The 19407-nt window shown below is 39.3% G+C and overlaps 1 pseudogene; it reads right to left on the reverse strand.

The window, feature by feature from the left end:
* Positions 1-3790: 3790 nt before the first annotated feature.
* On the reverse strand, positions 3791-3887 carry LOC130033707 (uncharacterized; annotated as a pseudogene).
* Between the last annotated feature and the right edge of the window lie 15520 nt (positions 3888-19407).

The following is a 19407-nucleotide window of genomic DNA, read 5'->3' on the forward strand; positions in this document are numbered from 1 at the left end:
GTGTGACTCATAAATGCAAAAAAAAAAAAAGATGATTCCTTACCTTTAGATACTTTGAAGTCAAGTAGAAACAGTCAGAAAGCTCCCCAGAAAATGCTTCTCCAGGGTCGAAAACATCATCACCTTTAGCGTGAGAGCATACAGAAAATAAGGTGTCCATTTTATGCCAAGTTAAAGCAAGTCAGACATGATCTTGGAAAGTTTGTCAAATGAGAGCATGGATATAGGAAGAATAAGGTGCCAGCTGAATCTTAGAGGTAAAATATACAAAGGTCAACAAGTAGGAGGTACAGTGGCGACCAGGTCTACTAAGAAAAGCATTTTTTAAAAAAGAAAATGCAATTAAACATCAAATAAGACCTTTTTAAATGTTTAAGAACAGGGATATAACTCAGTGATAGAACATTTGCCTTCCATTGTATAATGATCTGCGTTTGATCCTTAGCACTGCAACGAGCATTATTTTTAATTCTTAATTTCTTTCTTTCTTGCTTGCTTGTTTGGTGTTTTGTTTTTTGGGTCTCACCTGGCAAAGTATAGGGGTTATTTTTAGCTTTTAAGAAAAGTTATAATTTTACATTTTTACCTGTGGTTTAAAAGGAAATCTAAAATATTTTAGAGTAAATATATGTGAAGAAGAATAAAAGTCACAGGAATTATTTAGTATATTTAATGATACAGCAGTCAGAATTTTGAGGTTAATTTTATGGGTATTGCATAAATAATTTTTCTCCATTATGTGGGCTGTCTTTTTATCATGGTCACAATTTTTTCTGAGTTGCAGAAATGTCTTAGTTTAATGTAGTCTCATTTGTTTATCTTCACTTCCTCTTCCTTGGTCAATGGTGTTTCATTCTAGAAGTTTCCCTTAGCTTTAATGTCATGGAGGGATCTTCCCACATTTTTCTCCATATATCTTAAGAATTCAGGTATGATATTGAGGTCTTTAATTCATTTGATCTGACTTTGTTCCTGGCACTATAAATAGGTCTGACTTCATCTTTTTTGCATGTTACTGTCCAGTTTGCCCAGCACCAGTTGCTGAAGAGACTTCCTTGCTCAACTTCATAGTTCTTGAGCCTTTATGAATGATTAGGTAATAATAATCTGAGGGTCAGCGTCAGGATATTTGACGACATTCCATTGATCTGAGCCCTGTCTTTATCTGAATACCATGCTTTTTTGATTACTACGACTTTGTCCCAGGATTTGAAGTTGTGGAAGGTGATCCCATCTTCTTTTTTGAAAGATTGGTTTAGCTATTCATGGGAGTTTATTGTTGTTTATGAATTTCAAGAATTTTTAATCTGTTTCTTTGAAAAATGTTATTGGTATACTTATATGAAGTGCATTGAATCTTAATAGAGCTTTGGGGTGTATTGCTATTTTGACAGTGTTAATCCTCTCAATCCATGAGCATGGGATGTGATTCCATTTCCTCATATCCTCTTTTATTTCTTGAAGTGGTGTTTTGTAGGTTTTTTTTTTTTTTGGTATAGATCCTTAACCTTCTTAGCTGTTTCTAATATACTTGATTTTCTGATGTATTATTGTGAATGGGATTGTTCTTCTCCTATCTCTTTTTTCTCTTTCATTATTAGTATACCGAAAGCCATGGACTAATGGATATTGATTTAGCAAATAGTAAAAGCTTGAGTTTTTCCTTTTTTATCTGGATGCCCTTGATATCTTTTTCTTACCAAATCATATGGCAAGTACTTCAAGTACTATGTTGAATAGGAGTGGTGAGAGTGGGTAACTTGGTTTGTGCCTGATTGTATTTTGGTATTCTAGCTCATTGATTTCTGACCCAAGCCTTTATTTTTTCCCCGTTGAGAATAATGCTGTGGGTTTGTGATAGTTTGCTTTGACTATATTGAGGAAAGTACTTTCAACTCCCATTTTGTTGAGAGTTTTTCATCATGAATGGGTGCTGGATCTCATCAAATGCTTTATCTACATCTATTGATATGATCATATGACTTTTATCTTTATTTTATTGAGATGGTGTATTCTGTTGATTGACTTGAGAATGTTAAGCCATCCTTGCATCCCAAGATAAACCTACTTGGTCTTAGTGTGTGATCATTTGTTGAGTTTCTGGATTTTCTTTGCTGTTATTTTCTTAAGGATCTTTGCATATGTATTTATCAAGGAAATATCTGTAATTATCTTTTTTTTTGTGGTTTCTCTGTCTGATCTGAGTATCAGGATGAACTTTGCCTCATAGAAACTGTTTGGTAGTATTTTTGTTTCTTCAACTTCCTGGAAAATCTTAAAAAATGTTGGCATCAGGTCCTCTTTAAAGGTTTGAAATATTTCATTAGTGAATCCATTTGGGCCTGGGCTCCTGTTTTAGGGGATGCTTTTTATTATCATTTCAATTTGCTTGGTAGTGATAAAGGTAAAAGGTAAAGGCCCTCCCTTTGTTCATCGATTTGCTCGAGCGGGCCCAGTAACGTCTCCATTGGAGACTTTTTTGTTACTGTGTTTGGCATATCAAATACGTCACGGGGAGCTTGCCAGGCTCTGCCCTGCGGGAGAGATACTCTCTTGGTAGCTTGCCGGGCTCTCTGAGAGGGGCGGAGGAATTGAATTCGGGTCGGTCATGTTGGCTGCATGCAAGGCAAACACCCTATCACTGTGCTATCATATTCGAAATCTTCTTGGTTCAGCCTTGGGAGGTAATTGGAATCCAGTAATTTATCCATTTATTCAAGATTCTCTCATTTCCTGCTGTAAAGATTCTCAAAATAATCACTGATGATCCTCTGGATTTCTGTAGTTTCTATTATGATGTCCCCCTTTGCATTTCTGATTCGTTTATTAGGATTCGTTCTCTTTGTTTATTTGTGAGTCTTGCTTATGGTTTATTGATCTTATTTATTTTCTCAAAGAACCATGTCTTGCTTTTTGTTGGTCTTCTGGATTGTATTTTGGGATTCTAGATCATTGATTTTTGCTCCAGGGTTTATTATTTCCTTCCTCCTGCCTAGCTTGGACTCCTTTAATAGGTCATTTTCCAAAATCTTGAACTGTAAGTTATTTTTGTAGGCCCTTTCTTTCTTCCTGATGAATTTCGCAGAGCTAAAAACGTTCCTCTTAACACTGCTTTTGCTGTGTCCCACAAGTTCTGGTAGCTCCTCATTCTCATTTGTTTCTGGAATCTTTTTATTTCCTCTTTGATTTCTATTCTAAGCCAATGGTTGTTCACTACTTCCCTCAAATAAAATATTTTCTTGCTGAGTTTTTGTCTGTTTAATATATTGAGAAGTGAGAAAGTACTTTCAAATCTCCATCTAGTATTGTGTTGCTATCAATGTTTTTCTATAAGTCTGTTAGAACTTGTTTTTACATATTTTGCTGGTCTGTCATTAGGAGCATATACATTGAGGAGGGTGAGTTTTTTCTGATGTACAGATACCATGATCATTAAGAAATGACCTACACTGTCTCTTATAACCTTTAGCCTGAAGTCCATGTGGTCTGATACTAGTATGGCCACTCCAGATATTTGGAGGTGTTCTTTTCTCGAAGAATTGTTTCCCAGCCTTTGAATTTGAGCCCATGTTTTCTTTGATTATTCAGATGTGTTTCTTGCAGGCAGCAGAATGTTGGGTTCAGTTTTCTAATTCATCCTGCCATCCTCTGCCTTTGAATTGCTGCATTTAGTCCATTGACATTGAGAGAGATCATTGTGATGGGGATTTGTGCTAATTTTATGTCGAAATTTGGAGTACTTGTGGGGCTTGTCTTAGATTAATGTAGCCCTGTTAATTCTTCTTGCAACAAAAATGTGGAACACTTTACAAGTTTGCATGTCATCTCTGTTCAAGGACCATGCTAATCTCTGTATCATTTCAATTTTAGTACATGTGTTGCCAAACTGAGTATAAGAGTTGTTTTTTTTCCCTATTTTTCTCTTCTGATTTCTTTGAGTGTTGTCCTTACTCTCTCCTATGGCAGACAGTGATTCCTAATCAAGGTAGGTATTTCAAAGCAGCTTGAAGCTATAGATTTAGAACCTTAATGTCCCAGAAGAAAAAGTATGGTTTTTACCATATTCTCTTTTACCATACCCAGGGCGTCAGCTGTGCACATTATTTCTTTTGGAAGATGGTGAATCAGTCTTGTTTAATGCCCTTCCCTGAAACCTTCATTAAGACCATTAAAATAGAGCCTTTTGCTGTTCTCACCTCGGTCCCGTGTACATCTCCAGAAAAAGGTGGATGGCATTGTCTGCACTTTGACCACCTTGAATGTAAGTAGGATTTTTCTCCTGAAGGAAGAGGTGAGAAGCATATTGATGATTTAATTCCACCTTATTACAAGTTCAACTTGAACGGAAGGTGAGATTCATGAGGCTCCTGCAAAGGACAGAAAAAAGGGTCTCAGTGGAGGTTAATGGCCAACAAACATTAACAAAACAGATGTCTCAAAGTAACCTGTGTGCATCTTCGTGTGTATAGTGAGTTTTTTATCTACTCATAGTGATTCTCAGTCGTTCCACATGGGCAAAGCACACCTGTAATTAAAAATCGAGTTCTCTGAGCAGAGGGGGTTTTCTTAGGTCATTGAAGAAGTGTATAATAATTTATTGCTAAGCATATACAGCAGTTTGAATGATGTGTACTTTTCGATCTAAAATTAATTCCAAATATGTCTAAAATGACAGTCTCCTGACCCCGCATCTGGCTTTCCTCACTGAGGGCCCTTTGCCCTTGTTGGTGAGGTTCCCTCACCACCCCAAGCAGAGCTCCGGCAGCTGCAGACCTCTGCAACCAGCCATAGGTACGCTTTAGACCACTCTCCCCAAGCTTGAAGGAGCCTCATGCATGAAGGAACTGGCAGAGGATCCCAGGTGTGCAGGACCCGGGGCGGAGACATCCAAGGCTGCTCGGATCAAGACTGGGACTCCTCATCCAGATCCCTCATCTTCCAGTAGCTAAGTGTTACACCCACGAACTGCCCTTGGAGCCATGTAGTCCCATGAATGGCCAAGATCCAGAGACTGGATCTTGTTGATAATTCAACAACTCTTTTTGTCCAGTTCTCTTTCTTGGAGAACCTGGCAGGTTACCGAGAGTATCTTGCCCACATGGCAGAGTCTGGCAAGCTCCCCGTGGTGAATTCTACATGCCAAAACCCACTAACAATAATGGATCTCATTTCCCTGACCGTGAAAGAGCCTCCAATGTGGCACTTGCTAAAATCTCAGGGCTAGGACGAATGGAGATGTTACTGGTGCCTGCTCATGGAAATCATTCTCTACCAACAATGAACCCAGTATTCCTCCCAACATGCCCCCCACCCTGCTTCTGTGGCAGGGCATTCTCTTTGGTTCTCTGGGGCCATGGACAAGCCAGAGAGCTGCTCATGGTGGGCAACTCATGGTCTTGGCGGGGCAGGAAGAATGGGCTGTTTCTACCCCCCACCCCCTATCCCACGAGGCTGTAGTAGCCCTGTCACCGCTAGCTCATACCTGGCTATCCAATAGTCTCTGAGGTGATTGCCATTGTGCTGCCAGGGGAGATAAAGGCAGAAGGGACAAACACCCTTTCCCACCTGGTGTAGAATGGTGACATAGTTTAATGCATAGTTCAGCCACATTTCGGCCAAAAGCCGCTGGGTTCCGAATTGGGTCCATCTGCCTCTGGGGCCATGGTGGTTCTGGAGAGCCACTTGTGGGGGTCAAATTGTGGACTCGGTGGGGGAGAAAGAATGGGTCTATGGTCTACTCTTGCATGAATCTCCCAACTCAACTGGGTCCTCCAAACACCCTTTACTTGGTATTCTGTTCTCTGTCTGAGCTGCCTTTACCCCCAGCATGTGATGCCGGCTTCCAAGACCTGGAGCAAACCTCCTAGTCCTTATCACTCTATTCTTGGGTATTAATCTCCCATTCTGTTACTTTATATTCCACGATGAGTACAATCTTTCTATGTCTGTCCCTCGCTTTCTGACTCATTTCACTTTCTATATTGATCCACTTTCATTCAAATTTTATGACTTCTTTTTTTCTAAAAGCTTCATAGTATGCCACTGTGTAGATAAATAAACTATCATTAACCAGTCATCTGTTCTTGGACACTAGGGATTTTTTTCCCCCAGATTATGGTTATTGTGAACAGTGCAGCAATGAACATACAAGTGCAGATGTCATTTCGGCTGTACTTTTTTGCCTCTCCAGGCTATCTTCCCAGGAATGATATTGCTGGGTTAAATGGGAGCTCAATTTCTAGTTTTCGGAGAACCATTCATACTGTTTTCCAAAATGGCTGAACCTGTCCGCATTCGCATCAGCAGTGAAGGAGAGTCCCTTTTTCCCCACATCCACGGCAACACCAGTAGCTTTTGTTCTTTTGGATGTGGGCCAGTTTCCGTGGTGTGAGGTGATAATCTCATTGTAGTTTTGACCTGCATTTCCCTGATGATTTGTGATGATGAGCATTTTTCATGTGCCTTTTGGCCATTCGGTATCTTCTTTGAGAAAGTTTCTGTTAATTTCATCACCCCATTTTCTGATGGCGTTGGACGATTTCTTCTTGTACAGTTCAACCAGTGCCTTGTATATATTTGATATGAACACCTTATTACATAGGTATTGGGTGAATATCCTTTCCCATTCTGTAGATTGTCTTTGTATTCTGGTCACTGTTTCTTTTTAGGTGCAGAAGGTTCTTAATTTAAGATAGTCCCCTTTGTTTATCTGTATTTCCAATTTTTTTGCAGTGGTGTGTTATCTTTGAAGATACCTTTAGCTTCAATGTTGTGGACGGTTTTGCTGACCTTGTCTTCAATGTACCTGATGAATTCTGTTCTGATGTTGAGGTCTTTGACCCATTTTAATATGACTTTTGTGCATGCAGTTAGGTAGAGGTCTGAGCCCATTTTTTTGCATGTAGCTGTCCAGTTTTTCCAGCACCATTTGCTAAAGAGGCATTTCTTGCTGCACTTCACATTTCCTGCTCCCTTATCAAAGATTATTTGAACATATATTTGAAGGTGTGTGTCAGTATATTCAATCCTGTTCCATTGGTAGGCGGCTCTGCCTTTGTTCCAGTACCATGCTGTTTTAACTATTATCGCTTTGTAGTAGAGTTTGAGGTTGGGGAAGCTGAGGCCTCCCATCGTCGTTTTCCCAAGAAATGCTTTAGCTATTTGAGGGCGTTTGTTGTTACATATGAATTTCAGGAGCGCTTGATCAATTTCTTTGACGAATGTTATGTGTAACTTTATAGGGATCACATTGAATTTGTACAATGCTTTGGGGAGTATTGCCATTTTGACAATGTTAATTCTCCCAATCCATGAGCAGGAGGTGTTTTCATTTCCTCGTTTCCTCTTATTTCCTGTTGTATAGGTCCTTTCCCTCCTTAGTTAAGCTGATGCCGAGATGTTTGATTTTCTGAGGCATGATTGTGAATGGGATTGCTTTCTTCATGTCACTTTCTTCTCTCTCATTATTTGCATATAGAAAAGCCATAGACTTTTGGGTAATGATTTTATAGCCTGCAACTTTACTATATAAGTTTATTGTTTCTAGGAGTTTTTTGGTAGAGGTTTTAGAATTCTCTAAATATAATATCACATCTTCTGTGAATAGTGAGAGCCTGATTTCTACATTTCCTACATGAATGCCTTTAATATTTTTTTTTATCTGACTGCTATTGCAAGTACTTCCAGTACTATATTCACAGAAGTGCCCAAATGAATATTTTTCTTTTTGGGTTTCACCCAGCGATGCTCAGAAGTTACTCCTGGTTCATGCACTCTGGAATTTCTCCTGGCAGTACTCGAGGGACCATATGGGATGCTGGGAATCGAACCAAGGTTGGCTGCGTGCAAGGCAAACGCCCTATCCCCTGTGCTATTGCTTCAGCCCCAAAAATGAATTTTTACTTAACACTTTCTATCTGTAAATTTCTATGCTAAGAACAGTGGTATAAATGGTGATATCTGAGTAATTTAAAAGTAAACTATGAAGACAGATAATATAAAGAATTTCTTTGTATTAATTTCTAAAATGTGTAGCTTTTATTAAATATATTAAGAATGAATGAGAGGTCTTGATTATACCATGAATATTATTTCCCTGTTAGAAGTTACCCTTCTAAAATGCAATAAAGTGACACATTTTGAAAATGTTTATTATTCATTAATTCAATGAATATTTGTTAGTCTGGGGGTTCAGTGCCTCCAAGAAGTCAACCTGAACCCTCAAGGTTAGTGCATCTACAGTCTGATGGTGCCTTCATGCTGCCTGATAACCCCAGATTTCCACTGTGCCTCTGGCTGGATCCCAACACCTCAGGAGTAAGTTTCCCGAGAAATTAAACTCCGAAAAGATATGTGGGAGCCATGTTCACAAACCACCCCTGGCTCAGCTAAACAAGCTAATGTATTGGTCTTGCTTCAGAGACCCATAAATAAATCCATCTCAGGATGGATTTCACTGAAATATAGGTAAAGGTAAAGGCCCTCCCATTGATCGTCGATTTGCTCAAGCGGGCCCAGTAACGTCTCCATTGGAGATTTTTGTTGTTACTGTGGGCTGGAGCGATAGCACAGCGGTAGGGCGTTCGCCTTACAAGCGGCCAACGTGGCCAACCCGAGTTCGATTCCTCCGCCCCTCTCGGAGAGTCCATTAAGCTATCGAGAGTATTCGATATGCCAAACACTGAAATATAACAGCTGAAAATTCGGATATGGGGGTTTTGTGACTGAAATCTCCAGGATTTCTCTGAGTCAGGGTGGGCAGCCCACTCTCACTGCCCTGTACTTATGGAAGCCTCAGCATAAGTGAGGCTCAAAGCGGCTCCAGCCTTAACTTCCTGATAAAAATACTAAATTCCAGGACTGAAGCGATAGCACAGTGGGTAGGGTGTTTACCTTGCATGCGGCCGACCCGGGTTGGAATCCCAGCATCCAATATGGTCCCCTGAGGTCCACCAGGAGTAATTCCTTAGTGCAGAGCCAGGAGTAAGTCCTGAGCATTGCCGGGTGTGACCCCCCAATAAAAATACTAAATTCCTTGAACAAACATGATGAAATCTTAGTAACTGTACGAGAACCATAATGCACAAAATGAAAAGGAGACAGAGAGAAAGAATTAAAGAGCCTGCCATAGAGACAGACTGGGAGTGGGGGTAGGGTGTTGGGGGATGTTGTAGGGAACCAGGGACATTGATGGTTGGAAATGTACAGTAGTGGAGGGAAGCATGTTGGATCGTTGTATGACTGGAAGCAAATTATGAATAGCTTTGCAATGGTCAATCTCACAGATATTCAATAAAAATTTAAAAATATATATCCTTCATTGGTATCTCAGACTACTGATAGAACTTTAAAACCCAGCATATCTATTTTTGTTTTCTCAGTAGTAAAAAAACACGTTACTCACCTGTGTGCCAATAGCTTGAAGAATGCTAAATCCAAAGATATATCAATGACTGTCTTTGGCAAGAATACTGTAATTGCAGCTATGTTATGTTTTAGAATCAGTTCATGCACAAGAAATCAAGAGGAGCAAGTGGCAAAGAGCATCAATGTTGAATGGATAATGTTTGAGGAGCTTTCAAGGGAGACAGAAAGATTTGGCATGAGAAGAGGGAAGAAACAGAAGAGTGAAGTACTAATAAGTATCATGAGAAAAATGCAAGGGAGGACACTTCCTGGCAAGTGTCACACTCTGTTGAGCTTTTGGTGAGGATAAGTATTAGAAAGTATCTTTCCCATTTAGTGGTAAAAAGGTAACTTTGATGGGTGTATTTAAAATTTACTTTAACAATTAGAATTACTAAGAGATACACAATTACAAAGTTGCTCATAATTGAGTTTTAGTCATCTAATGTTCTAGAACCTTTCCAGTATATTGGGGGTATTTTTGAAGGAATATCCCTGGTGGAAGACTTGGGCATCTGAATCTTAACACATTTCACCAAATATATGATCTGTACTCACATGATTTACACTGTCTCCCCTACTCTTTGATTTATGTTTTCATACAATATTTCCTTGTGAACCTCACCTCAAGTGAGGGTCCCTATTTAAAACAAATACATATTTCTGGGGAATTATATATTTTTGGTTGCTGGGAGAGTCTCTAAAGCAATGCTCAGGAGGTGTGGGGGCCCCACAGACAATTTTCAGAAAACGTGGCCATGGTGCTTGTGGTCCTCTGAGGCTATACAGCCTTTGATACTCTGGCAATCAGGTGGTGCTGGGAGTCAAATTTAGTGAATGTGAGACTAGTTCCATAAGCACTACACTATCTCCTGCGGCCCTGGGTATAAGGTTGATGTCAGCATTCTGAGGTCCTCCCTTTTGTCAGAAAGCAGAAACTTGTGCAGGAGAAAGTGGAAGAGACCTTAGGGTTTAGCTAGGTTGACTGAGTAGATGGTGGTAGTATTAAGATTGGAACATAAAGTAAAAATAAAACAAGAGAAAGATCTAACAATAGTAAAGAGGGCTTTAGTACTCAAAAAGTTTAGAAACAGGCACATGGCAAGTAGTTTTAAAAAGCATCCAGGAGAGAATATAGTATTGAGAGTGAACCAATCTACTCTATAGATACATCTCATCCTTGAAATGGAAAAGGACAATGTATTACAGTTAAAAATTTACAAATAAGATATATATGTCTATTTCTGCTGTGTTCCTATGCTTTACCAAGTATTATTCTAATTTTATATTTATTTTAATGATTAAAACAGTATTTGCCAACATTAAACTTTTAATGAAATGTTTTATTAAAAATTTTTTTTAAAAAAAATTTATTAAAAATGTTTTACTAAAATGTTATTTGAAAAAGAAACATATGGGCCAAAGAGGTAGTGCAGTATGCAGAGGGTGTTTACTTTGTATGCAGCTAATTTGAGTTCAATCCCCTGAACCCTGAGCCTGCCAGAAGTAATCTCTGGATAGAAAGTCAGAAGTGAGCCCGGAACTCATACGGGTGTGCTCCCTTCCCGAAAAAAAGGAAGAAAAGTAAAACATATAACTGATTCTTGAGTAGCATAGAGGTTAAGGGTGCTAATTCCTATATAATTTTTGAAAGCCCCAAATTTAATGTATAGTCTGCTATTCACCAAGCCCCGCATCTTTTCCCCCTGAACTCGACACCCTCCACAGGGGGACACCTTCTCCAGACACCTAGAGCAGCTCCATGGGACTGTCCATCACCTAATCAGCCCCTCCCCTCCAGGTGGGTAGGGGGAGCATAAGCCAGCTTCACTGCTCCTCACGCCCAGCCCTGCGCATTTTCCTGCAGAACTGGACACCCTGCATCAGGGGACACCTGCAGCAGCTCCATGGGATTTTCCATCGCCCCTCCTACATTCCAGGATCCTGGGTGGGAGTGAACCTGCGATCAGACAGGGGCATGCCCGCCATGTAGGGGGAGTGGCCTCCCAGAAGTGGGCGTGGCCACCTCCTGGGTGGGCAGCCACAGTTATATTTCCCAATCTGGGCACTCAGGACTTTCATCCCTCACTTTGACGCCTAGTACTGGCTAAGAATATCTGACCACCTCTACTAGAATAAAACAACATCCCACTCGCCTACTCCATTTCTAATAAACAACCAGTATGAAATGTGATGTACAAGCACAAATGTAAAAAGTACCTCCTCCAAAGCTTCACTCAATGTCAGTTTTAAAACAAAGAATAAGACCTGATTGAGAAGAAGGTCGGAATCTAGAATGGGAGAAGATTGGCTACCATCGACAAACCTTATCCAAAATCCTTTCCCATGATAAGAGGGAACAGTACCTGTGATTTCAGGAGTCTACCTCTAAGTTACCATAACAACATGAAGAAACAGCGCAAATCTCTACCACAAGGAGAATATGAAGAAAAGAATCCCGAATCCTTAACCGAGGTTGTCCACAATTGCGCTCTCTTTGATAAGGAATTCCAGTATAAAATGCGGAGGGTGTTCAAGGATCTACTCAAAGAATCAATGGAAGAGATATCCAAAGACTAAAAGAAGAAATGAAAGAAACAATGGAACAGATAGTCAAGAAAATACAGGAAGAAAAGAGAACAGAATTTAAAAAAAGCTACAAAAAGGAGAGTCACAAATAAAAGATTCAGTGGATGAAATTAAAAAGACAGTAAGTGCCCTTAACAATAGGACAAGTGCAACTGAAGAGAGGATCAGCAAGCTTGAAGATGAGCAACAGAAATCCGATCGGGAACAACAAGCAATAGGTAAAGACCTCAAAATGGCTCTAAGGAGAATCAAAGACCTAGGGGATGACGCCAAGAGGAACAACATTAGAATCATTGGAGTACCAGAAGGACAGGGAGAAAACCCCAATGCAAAAAGCTAGATTCAAAGAAATCATTGCTGAAAAGTCCCCAGAGTTAAGGAAAGCAGACATCCAGATCAAAGGAGCCAGAAGGGTACCAGCTAAAGGAGACCCCAGAAAAAAACACTCCAAGGCATATCATAGTCAGAACGATGGATGCTGTGGACAGAGACACAATATTAAAAGCAGCAAGGTCAAAGAAGGAAATTACATACAAAGGAGCACCCATTAGATTCACAGCTGACCTATCAGTGGAAACACTCTAAGCCAGAAGGCAATGGTGGGATATAGTGAAAAAATTCAATGAAATGAACGCCTCACCGAGAATACTCTATCCAACTAAACTCTTACTCAAATTCGATGGAACAATACACCACTTTTTAGATAAACTCAAGCTCAGGAACTTCATACACTCCAAACCAAATCTAAAAGTAGGACTAAAGGGGCTCCTGTAAGATAAGGAAAACACGTGTAAACACAATCAACTCCTACAGGAAGATGGCACAAAACCCCATGACAATAATCTCCCTTAATGTCAATGGTCTAAATGCAACAACCAAGAGACACAGAGTGGAAAAATCGATCCAGAAACAGAACCCAACATTCTGCTGTCTACAAGAAACTCATTTGAACAATCAGATCAAACACAGACTCAAAGTGAAAGGATGGAAAACAATCCTGCAAACAAACAGTTCCCTCACAAAAGCTCGGGTGGCCACACTAGTATCCGACAACATTAATTTCAGGCTGAAAAAGATTAGAAGGGACAGCGAAGGCCACTTTCTCTTCATCAAGTGATACATACAACAGGAAGAAATCATACTCTTAAATGTATACGTACCTAATGAAGGAACAGCTAGATATTTAAAACAACTGCTAACAAAATTTAAAGAGGACAGTGCTAGCAACACAATAGTAGATGGAGACTTCAACATCGCCTTATCACTTCTGGATAGATCAACAAGAATAAAACTCAGCAAGGAAAAATTGGCTTTGAATTAAGAAATAGAAGAGAAAGGACTTATAGACCTATAGAGGGCTTTACATCCCCCAAAAAGAGAATACACATTCTTCTCCAGTGCCCATGGAACATTTTCCAAAATATACTATGTGCTAGGCCACAAAACATACCTCAATAGAATCAGGAAGATAGAAAGAGTATCAACAGTTTTTTCAGACCATGATGCACTGAGGATAGATGTGAATCACACACAGACACGAACACCTGAAAACTAAACAAGTCACTGCTGAACAATGAGTGGGTCAGGAAGCACGTCTAGGAAGAAATCAAAAGATACCTAGAAACAAATGAGAATGAAGACACGAACTACGAGAACTTATGGGATGCAGCTAAAGCCCTATTAAGGGGAAAATTTATAGCTCTGCAAGCATATCTAAGGACGGAAGAAAGGATGCACATAAGCAACTTGACTTCATAGCTCAAGATCTTAGAAAAAGATCAAGAGTAGGAGCCTAAATCGGGCAGAAGGAAAGAGATCATAAAACTTAGAGCAGAAATCAATGCATGGAAACCTAAGAAACAGTCCGAAAGATCAATGAAACCAAGAGCTGGCTCTTCGAGAAAATAAACAAGATAGATAAACCACTAGCAACACTCACAAAGAAACACAGAGAGAGAACACTAATAAACCGAAGCAGAAATAAAAATGGCGATATCACAACGGAAGCCAAAGAAAGTCAAAAGATCATCAGAGTCTACTTTGAAAGTCTGTATGCCAAGAAAAAAGAGAAGTTAGAAGAAATGGACAAATTCCTGGATTCCTATAATCTCCCAAAGCTGAGTCAAGAAGATATAGAATACCTGAATACACCTAGTCACATCAAGGAAATAGAAACTGTAATTAAAATTCTTCCCCAAAACAAAACCCCAGGTCCAGATGGATTCACTACCACATTTTTCCAAACATCTTAAGAGGATCTACTGCCAGTCCTTCTCAAACTTTTCCAGGAAATTGAAAAAACAGATACTCTCCCAAACAGTTTCTATGAAGCCCATATCTCTCTAATACAAAAGGGAAACAAAGACACCATGAGAAAAGAAAACTACAGGCCGATATCACTGATGAACATGGATGAGAAGATTCTGAACAAAATACTAGCAAATAGAATTCAACAACTCATCAAAAAGATCATACACCATGACCAAGTGGGATTCATCCCGGGGATGCAAGGATGGTTTAACAATCGGAAATCAATCAACATAATCCATCACATCAACAAAACAAAAGATAAAAATCATGTGATCATATCAATAGATGTAGAGAAAGCAATTGACAAGATCCAGCATTTTTTTTTTAAGAAAACCCTCGCCAAATTTGGGGTAGAGGGAATTTTCCCCAATATAGTTAAAGCCAGCTACCACAAGCATACAGCAAGCATAATTCTTAATGGGGAAAAACTGAGAGCATTCCCCCTAAGATCAGGAACGAGATAAGTATTCCCACTCTCTCAACTGCTGTTCAACATAATACTGGAAATACTAGCAATAGCAAGTAGGCAAGAAAAAAAGATTAAGTCCATCCAAATAGGAAAGGAAGAAATCAAGTTCTCACTATTTGCAAGTGATATGATACTATACTTAGAGTACCCTAAAAACTCTACCAAGAAACTCCTAGAAATAATAAACTCGATAGTAAATTTACAGGTATAAAATAAATACCCAAAAGTCCATGGCTTTATTATGCACAAATAGTGAAAGAGAAGAAAATGACAAGATGAAAACAATCCCATTACAATTGTATGCCAGAAAATCAACTACCTAGGAATTTAGTTTAACTAAGGAAGTAAAGGAACTATATAAAGAAAACTACAAAACGCTCCTTCTTTAAAATAAAAGAGGACACGAGGAAATGGAAAAATATCCCCTATTCATGAATCAGGAGAATTAATATTGTCAAAATGGCAATACATCCCCAAGCACTGTACAAATTCAATGCGATCCTTATTAGGATACCCATGACATTCTTCAAAGAATTGGAGCAAACACTCCTGAAATTTATATGGAACAATAAGCCCCCAGGAATAGTTAAAGCAATTCTAGGGAAAAAGAAAATGTGAGGAATTAACCTCCCGAACCTCAAACTCTACTACAAGTAGTAATAATTAAAACAGCATTATACTGGAACAAAGGCAGAGCTGCAGACCTATGGAACAGGGTTGAATATACTGACATCTCCCCTCAAACATATGACCATCTAATCTTTGAGAAAGGGGCAAGAAATGTGAAGTGGAGTACGGAAAGTCTTTTTAACAAATGGTGCTTGCAAAACTGTACGACTACATGCAAACTACTGGGCTTCGATCCCTGCCTAACACAATGTAAAAAGTAAGATCAAAATGGATCAAAGACCTAAACATCATACCGGAACCCATAAGGTACATTGAAGACAAAGTTGGCAAAACCCTTCATGACATTGAAGCTAATGGTATCTTCAAGGATGTCATGTCATTGGGCAAGCAAGTGAAAACAGAGATAGACGAATGGGAATATTTAAACTAAGAAGCTTCTGCACCTTAAAAGAAACAATGACTAAAATACAGAGAGAGTCTACAGAATGGGAAAGGATATTCTCCAAATACACATCTGAAAAAGGGGGTGATATCAAGTATATACAAAGTACTGGTTGAACTCCACAAGAAGAAAACATCCAACCCCATCAAAAAGTGGGGCAACGAAATGAACAGACTTTCTCAAAGAAGAAATCCGAATGCCCAAAGACACATGAGAATATGCTCTACATCATTAATCATCAGGGAGATGCGGATCAAAACAACAATGAGATATCATTTCACACCACAGACACTGGCCAACATTCAAAAAAACAAAAGCAACCTGTGTTGACAGGATGTGGCGACAAAGGGACCCTCCTTCACTGCTCATGGTAATGCCGACTGGCTCAACCCTTTCGGAAAACAGTATGGATGATTCTCAAAACATTAGAAATTGAGCTCCCATTTGACCCAGCAATACCACTCCTGGGAATATACCTCGGAGAAGCAAAAAAGTAGAGTCGAAATGACACCTGCATTTATTTGTTCATTGGAGTACTATTTACAACAGGTAGAATATGGAAAAAAAAACGAATGCCTGAGAACAGATGACTGGTTACAGAAACTTTGGTACATCTACACAATGGAGTACTATGTAGCAGTTCGAAAAAAATGAAGTCATGAAATTTACTTACAAGTGCTACTGCGTGGAAAATATTATGCTAAGAGAAATGAGTCAGAAAGAGAGGGACAGACATAGAAAGACTGCATTCAATTGGGTAACAAAATTAGAAAACTAAGAGTATAACACCAAGGATAGCTGTGATAAATATCAGGTTGTTCACTCCATGGCTTAGAGGCCATCCGCACACTCTAGGGGTAAAGGCAGCTCAGATAGAGAAGGGAGCACCAAATAAAGGGTTCTGAGAAGATCCACCCAGAATGAGAGATGCATGCTGACAGCAGTCTATAGACAGAACATGATTGCCACCCAAAGTCTCTCCTGCAGATCACAGCACTGAAAAGGAGAGATAGACAAAAAGGGACTGCGCTGCCACAAAGGAAGGGCAGGATGGGGGATGGGAGGTTGTGAGGGATACTGGGAGTAGTAGGGGTGGCGAATGGGCACTGTTGTTGGGGTGGGTACTCGATCATTGTATAACTGAAACACAAGCACACAACTTGTAAGTCCACAACTGTAACTCAAGGTGTTTAACTAATAAAACAAAATAAAACAAAAAACAAAACAAAACAAAATAAAACAAGAGAAATATCTATCAATAGCAAAGAGGACTGTAGTACTCAAAAAGTTTAGAAAGAGGAACATTGGCAAGTATTTTTAAATAAGCATCCAGGAGAGAATATAGCATTGTGAATATAGCAATCTAATCTATGGATTCTTCTCATCCTTGAAATGGAAAATGACAATCTGTTACAGTTACAAATTTCAAAATAAGATATATACCATCTATTTTTTGCTGGGTATTTATGCTTTGCCAAGTATTATTCTAATTTTTAAATTTACTTTAATGATTAAAACACTATTTCCATGCTTTAAACTAATTAAATGTTTTATTAAAAATGTTTTTAAAAATTAATTAAAATGTTTTACTAACATGTCATTCTTTTCTGTTTACTATGCTTTTTTTTAAATGATGAAATATTTCTCACAGAGTAGTCACATATGGAAAAGTTTTTTTTATTATTTATTTTTTTAAATTTTTAGTGAAACAGCATGAGGTACAGTAGTAGATTTATAATTTTTTGTGCTTGGGTTTCGATTATACAATGATCAAATACCCATCCCTCCACCAGTGCCCATTTTCCACCACCATGGATAATAATCCTCCCAAACCCATCCCTCCCATCTTACCCTGCCTCTGTTGCAGGGCAATCCCTTCTGTTCTCTCTCTCCTTTTGAGTGTTGTGGTGTGCAAAAGAGGCTTTGAGTGGCAAACATGTTCAGTCCATACTCTACTTTCAACATGCACATCCCCTCCTGGGAGGATCCTCCAAACACACTTTATTTGGTGCTCCCTTCTCTATCTGAGCTGCCCTTTCCCCTAGAATGCCTGGCTGGCCTCTAAGCCATGGAGTAATCCTCTGGTGTTGATCTCAGCTATTCATGGGTATTAATCTCATATTTTGTTTCTTTATATTCCCCAGATGAATGCAATATTTGTATGTCTATCCCTCTCTTTCTGACTCATTTCGCTTAGCATGATACTTTCCATGTTGTACCACTTGTATATAAATTTCATGAGTGCATCTTTTCTAACAGCTACATAGTACTCCATTGTGTAGATGTACCAAAGTTTCTTTAACCAGTCATCTGTTCTTGGGCATTCAGGTTTCTTCCAGGTTCTGGCTATTGTAAAGAGTGCTGCAATGAACAAACAAGTGCAGATATCATTTCGACTATACATTTTTGCCTCTCTGGGATATATATCCAGGAGTGGTATTGCTGGGTCAAATGGGAGCTCAATTTCTAATTTTTTGAGAATCGTCCATACTGTTTTCCAGAAAGGCTGAACGAGTCGACATTCCCACCAACAGTGAAGGAGTGTCCCTTTCTCGCCACATCCGCGCCAGCATCAGTTTCTTTGTTGTTTTGAATGTGGGCCAGTCTCTGAGGTGTGAGATGGTATCTCATTGTGGTTTTTATCTGCATCTCCCTGATAATTAATGATGTAGAACGTTTTCTCATGTGCTTTTTGGCCATTTGGATTTCTTCTTTGAGAAAATTTCTGTTCATTTCATTGCCCCATTTTTTGAAGGGGTTGTATGTTTTCTTCTTGTAGAGTTCAACCAGTATTTTATATATCCTTGATATCAACCCCCTGTCAGATGTGTGATGGGCGAATATCCTTTCCAATTCTGTAGACTGTCTTTATATTTTGGTCACTGTTTCTTTTGAGGTGCAGAAGCATCGTATTTTAAGATAGTCCCATTTATCTATCTCTGTTTTCACTTGCTCGGCCAGTGGCGTGGCATCTTTGAAGATATCATTAGCTTCAATGTCATGGAGGGTTTTGCCAACTTTGTCTTCAATGCACCTTATGGATTCTGGTCTGATGTTGAGGTCTTTAATCCATTTTGATCTTACTTTTGTACATGGTGTTAGGCAGAGTTCTGAGCCCACTTTTTTTCATGTAGCCGTCCAGTGATGCCAGCACAATTTGTTAAAGAGACTTTCCTTACTTCATTTCACATTACTTGCACCTTTATCAAAGATTAGATGATCATATGATTGAGGGGAGATGTCATTGTATTCAACCCTGTTACATTGGTCTGCAGTTCTCCCTTTGTTCCAGTACCATGCTGTTTTAACATTGGATGAAACTAGAGGATATCATGCATGTAAAGTTAGCCTTAAGGAAAGGAACTGATACAGAGAGATTTTTCTCATATGTGGGATGTAAAGACACACAGCAAGGTAGCAACAAAGGTTCAAGGGCAATGTAAGGGGAGAACTGATCCACACAATTGAGTCAGGGGATTGGGACTGAGGGATTCTGGGAGTTTCGAGGAGAGGGAGGGTTTATTTTTTGAGAGAATGAGGAGTGTCATGTTGGAATAATGTG

This window comes from Sorex fumeus, unplaced genomic scaffold (assembly GCF_029834395.1).
Source record: "Sorex fumeus unplaced genomic scaffold, SorFum_2.1 ptg000054l, whole genome shotgun sequence".
In the NCBI taxonomy this organism is placed as follows: domain Eukaryota; kingdom Metazoa; phylum Chordata; class Mammalia; order Eulipotyphla; family Soricidae; genus Sorex; species Sorex fumeus.